We start from the raw sequence: 6,167 nt of genomic DNA, 5'->3' as shown, positions 1-6,167 counted from the left end.
TAATACGGACAGTAGTAGCACATACTGCAAAATCCATACCTTGTTGTACAGCTGTGAGAGGCTACCATACAGCCCTTTGAATAATAGCAGAATGTCAAAGCTACAAAAGGAAATGTTTTAAATATTTTTTAATTTTTTTTTTTTTTTTACTTTTACTAAGAGCCCTTGAAAAAGAGGCTGTAATGTTAGAGTTGGGGAAAAATCTAAGATACTCACCTACAGAGATACCTTTCTTATTGACACTAAGTGAGGTGTCACTACTGCAGAGAGCATTTCTTTTCTTTCCTCTGCACTGTCCTTTCTCCCAAAGTCCAAAGACCCAGAAGAGATTGTTTACAGAAATTTAACTGTGCACCGTTTCTGACCTGCCAATATCGCACCACAGACAAAACAAACATACAACATTGCCATTGAGTCAAGTCAGACTCATGTTTCAGAGTAGAACTGTGCATAGGGTTTGCAATGACTGCAATCTTACATAAGAAAAAAGGCCTTCTGCAGTGTTGATAGGTGAATGCGAAAAGGCAGCCTGTCAGTTAGTAGCTGAGCCTCACCATTTGTGCTATGTAGGCAGCTTTAGTACCACAAGGACTCTAAAAATTAGATTATCATTGGACCACAGCCACAAAAGTACGGCCTAACAGGGCAATATCTCAGGGAGTCCTCTCTTCTTTATGGTTCCATTTGTCTGTTTTGCTTTTGGCAAATAGAGACCTATAGTTGTGTCATAGATGGCTGCTCACCCCTTTTAAGACCTCAGATCCTATTCACTTCACTAGGATGCAGATCATGATTTTTGTGAACAATGTCATGCTAATCGACAGAATTGTTCCATGAGACTATGGCCGTAACCAGTTTTGGGAGGTGTTTGGCTATGTCGGAGGAATTTCTGTATTTGTTTCTTCAATGAATATATGTTCCTGCATCCACATATTTGTATTTATAAGAATAAATAAAAACTTCGATTTGTACACATCTGCACTTACTTGTAATGAGCTCTGGTGGTGTAGTGGTTAATGCATCTAGCTGCTAACCAAAAGGTTGGTGGTTCAAACTCACTGGCTGCTCTGCAGAAGAAAGATGAGGCAATCTGCTTCTGTAAAAACTTACAGTCTTGGAAACCTAAAGGGGGTCACTGTGAGTCAGATCTGACTCAATGGCAGTTGAGTTTTTTTTTCCTTTTGCACTTACCTGTATACCAATAGCTTGGCTTATGCTGCAGTCACTACATCCACATTTGGTGCCCCTTTTCCCATCACCAAAAATAAACAAATTAATAATAATAAAAAATATCTTCAGTCTAAAGCATACTTTTCCCTCCCATTCCCCATCCCTGGTAACAACCAGTGAACATTGGTCTCTCCAAATATATCTATTCTGTCTTCTATGAAACAAGGACCATACAATGTTTGGCATTATATGCTTGAATTATTTCACTTAGCATTACACTATCCAGGTCCATCCATGATATAACATGATTTGCTGACTCATTGTTTATTTATGGCTGCATAGTATCTACTGTATATTTGTATGGCAATTTGCTTACCCATCCATCCATTCTTTGATGGGCACTTTGGTTGTTGCCATTTATTTACTATTGTGAATAAAGCAGCAATGGACATAGGTGTACACATGTCTATTCATGCCATCATTTTCAGGTCTCTAGGGTATATACCTTCATCTGTCATTTTGTCATACTGTGGTGGCTTGCATGTTGCTGTGTGCTGGAAGTTAGGACACCAATATTTCAAATACTAGCAGAGTCACCCATAACAGACAGGTTTCAGCATAGCTTCCAGACTGATAGACTAGGAAAAAGAGCCTGGCGGTCTAGTTTTTAAAAAATTGGGCAGTGAAAACCTTATGAATAGCAGGGGAACATTGCCTGATATAGTGCTGGAAGATGAGTCCCTCAGGTTGGAAGGCACTCAAAATATGACTGGGGAAGAGCTGCCTTCTCAAAATAGAGTCATCTTTAATAAAGTGGATGGAGTAAAGCTTTTGGAACCTTCATTTGCCAATGTGGGAGGACTCAAAATGAGAAGACACAACTGCAAACATCCATTGATTATCAGAATGTGGAATGTACGAAGTATGAATCTAGGAAAACTGGAAATCATAAAAAATGAAAAGAAACACACAAGCATTGATATCTTCAGCATTATTAGTAAGCTGAAATCAACTATGGTGGCCTTCATTCCACATCCTTTTCTGAATCCAGTTTGCATTTCTGGAATTTCTCTGTCACTATACTGCTGCAATCATTTTTGAATTATTTTCAGCAAGCTTTTACTTGTGTGTGATATTAATGATACTGTTTGATAATTACCATATTCTTTGGCATCACCTTTCTTTGGAATAGGTGTAAATATGGATCTTTTCCAGTCAGGTTGCCAGGTAGCTGTCTTCCAAATTTCTTGGCATAGACAAGTGACTGCCTTTAGCACAGCATCTCTTTGTTGAAACATCTCAGTGGGTGTTCCATCAAATACTGGAGCCTTGTTTTTCACCAATTACTTCAGTACAGTTTCACCTTCTCCCTTCAAACCATGGGTTCTTGATCATATGCAACCTCCTGAAATGGATGAACATCCACCAATTCTTTTTGGTACAGTGACTTTGTGTATTCCATCCACTTCTTTTGCTGTTTCCTGCATCATTCAATATTTTGCCCACAGAATCTTTCAGTTGCAACTCAAGGCCTGAATTTTGCATATTCTATTATAATAATGGTATTCTTCCCCCAAATCCATAACACCAGTCTAATTATAAAACATTTATAAAGCCAAATTGAAGGATATTGTATAAAACACATGGTAAGCACCCTTCAAAACTGTCAAGGTCATGGAAACAAGGAAAGACAGATAGAGGGGACTACAGACATATAACACTTAAATGTAATGTGGTATCCTGGATTGGATCCTGGAACAGAAAAAGGACATTAGTGGGGAAACTGGTGGAATCTGAATACAGTGGAGTCATGTTAACAGTAATGTATGAGTGTTCATCTCTGGCAACCCCATGTGTCATAGATAGAACTGCTCTATAGGGTTTCCTTAACTGTAAACTTCATGAAGTCAGATTGCTAGGCCTTCAGTCCACAGTGCTGCTGGGTAGGTTCAAATGCATAACCTTCAGGTTAGCAGCTGATCGCAAACTGCTTGTGCCAACCTAGGACCTGAAAGAATCTCTAAAGAAAAAGCAAATACACACACACACACACTCACACCCCAGAAAGAACTGTTGTTCTCACCCCAGGCTTAAAGAATGTTCCTCTTCAAGTATAATCCATTTCAGCTTATATCCAACAATAAAATGCCACCAAGTCTTCTTCAATTCTTTCCTCCTTACTCTGTCCCCCACATCAATTGCTTAGCAAGTCTTGCCTTTTCAACCCTCCTGATGTATGTATTTAAATTCACCAACTATGATAAATGCTTTGGGGGCTCAACCCACATACCCCGGGCAATTACCTCTATACTCTGAAAGCTGCTTGTTGGGAACACTTGAGAGTCCCTTCCTGACAGCTTTTCTTTGGTGAATGGAGCACACTTGGTCCACTTGACAGCAAATTAAAAATTCTGAAAGATCAATAACAGCTGGGAAATTGGTGGATCAATATTCTAGCTTCCTTGCTCCTCGACTGAGGTAACTATGAAGTGTGTTCTATGCTGTCTCCCAGAGTTCCCAGTAAAATTGACTACAGTTTCCAAAATGGTAACTGCATCCTTTTATTGGCTTCTTTCCCTGTCTCAGTTTCTCCACTCTCCATCAGTTTTCCTGACAGCAACTCCAAAATACACTACTTGCACTCAAATTCTTGGCTAGTCTGTTTCTGAGGAAATATTAGTCAAACCACCAGGTCTCCTCTATGACCACTGCTACATCTTGTTCAGGGCCTCACTTTCTCTTCCAGTGGCCTCCTAATTGGTCCCCCTACACAAGGTTGGGCAATCCTACTTCTATAGTGATACTGCCTCGGAAACCCAAGGAGGGGTCGCTATGAGTCGGGGCTGACTCGACGGCACATAACAACAACAACAACCTCTAATGTATTCCTTTTCCAGTCTGTTTTCCAGATTTTCAAACCGAATAACCACTTTAGGACACAGATTTCAGTGGTCATTCAGAGACTTAAAAACCCATGCTACAATCCTCAGTTTGACATTCAAAAATTTGTACAGTCTGGACAACATTATGCTGAGTGAAATAAGTCAGTCACAGAAAGACAAATATTGTGTCAGTCCATTATTTTAAAAAGTCAAGGAAAGGTTTACATATGGAAAGAAACTTTCTAGTTAGGTTACCAGGGATAGTAGGGGAGGGGAGGAAAATTGCTAGATAGGTTAAAAAAATTTTTGTTTTTTTCATTCTGACTGCATCTTTTTTATTTTTCCTAGACTCATCACCCACTACTTCTCCACCCACATTTTTGTATGAGGTCTTTCAAACATTCTCTGTCTTTGTAGCTGCTGTTTTCTCCACCTAGAGTGCCTTTTGATAACGAGTGAATTTTACTAGTTTCTAGAAGACCCAGTTCCCATGTCATCTTCCGCATTAATTCTCCCTCAAGTATTCCAGTCAGAAGTTGACTGATTCCTTCCTGCACCACAAAAGTTCTCTGTATACACTCTGATTGTAATCATGTATTCTATGATTTTTGTAGGTTTTCCCATGACCTAGCAATATATGTAATGGGTCCCCGGGTGGTGGAAACAGTTAAGCACTGAACTGCTAGCTGAAAGTTTGGCAGTTTGGAACCATGCAGAGGTTTCAAAGAAGAAAAGCCTGGTGATCTGCTTCTGAAAGGTCTTACCCTTGAAAAGCCTATGGTGCAGGTCTACCCTGCAAACAAAGGATCATCATGAGTCAGAATCAAGTCATTGGCAACCAACAGCACGCAATGTGCATTCACTAAATGTTTTTCTTTTTAAAAACCTTTTCACTGTGATTTGGGTGAAAATTCACAGATCAATTTCATTTTACATTCAAGAATTCGTACCCAATTGTTTCTTGACATTGATTGTAATCCCCACAATATAACAGTACTCATCCCACTTTCTATGATTCTTTCCATTCATCCTTCTTTCCTACCCATTCTTGCCTTCCAAACTTTGTCTCAGGGTGAATACTGACCTTTGAATCTCATATGGTTTGTTGCTCTGAAGAGTGCATGCCTCCCTGCTGCACCTTATTAACTGTCTATTGTGTGGCTGAAAGTCAAGCCATGGGGGTCAGTTCAGTTGCAGGCTTGAAAGGTGACTAAATGCCATAGTTTCAAGGGTTCCACCAGTCTCTATCCAAAAAGTAAGCCTAACTTTTTTTTTTAATGATTTTGAGTTTTGTATCACATTTTCCTCTTGGTCAATCCAGTATCTTCAAGTGTGATACCTTTGAGAGTGGGAGGTAGTGGTAGCTGGGCACCATCTATTTTTTTCTGGTCTCAGGATCGTGGAGGCTGAGTTTCACCTGATCCATTAGTCCTTTGGATTGTGTGTTTTCATGAGTCTTTGATTTTCTTCACTCTTCATTACTCTTGACAGGGAGAGACTGATAGTTGCAACTTAGATGGCTAATCACAAGCTTTTAAGACCCCAATTGTTACTCATCATGGTAGGATGCATAACATTTTATTTGGGGACTATGTTGTGTCAACTGACCTCAATATAATCCCCTGAGATTCAGTCCTGATGCCCTAGACCCAGTGCCTCATTTCCTCAAGGTGTTTGGTTATTGCTAAGTAGTTTTCATACCTTTGCCCCCTGTATTCTACTATCTCCATGGATGTATTTCAGCACATGTAAGTACATATGTAGAAATATCCTCTGTCAAACCTGTATATGTGTGTGGGTTTAGTCGCATTCACCTTCCCACATCTGCTCATCTATGTATTCACTCCTGGATTATTGTTCTTACAGTCATTGCAGGACTTTGTGTGCAATAGCATTTACCTCTACTGCCTTTAATGCTTGGCTCCTTCCAGTGTCTTCCTTTGCCTTTACCATTTTGTGCCAACCTCCTTATTTTTTTATGTTGCCTTTCCCTAAGGGAGCTCTGGTAGCACAGTGGTTAATGCACTCACCTTCTAACCAAGAGATCGGTGGTTTGAACCTACCAGCCATTCTGCAGGAGAAAAATGTGGCAGTTTGATTTTATAAAGAAGGGTA

Source organism: Orycteropus afer, unplaced genomic scaffold, assembly GCF_000298275.1.
Source record: "Orycteropus afer afer isolate SDZICR_OR568_19922 unplaced genomic scaffold, OryAfe1.0 scaffold00747, whole genome shotgun sequence".
NCBI classification, from domain to species: Eukaryota; Metazoa; Chordata; class Mammalia; order Tubulidentata; family Orycteropodidae; genus Orycteropus; species Orycteropus afer.
The sequence above is the reverse complement of the archived record's forward strand: the minus strand, read 5'-3'. Positions refer to the sequence as shown.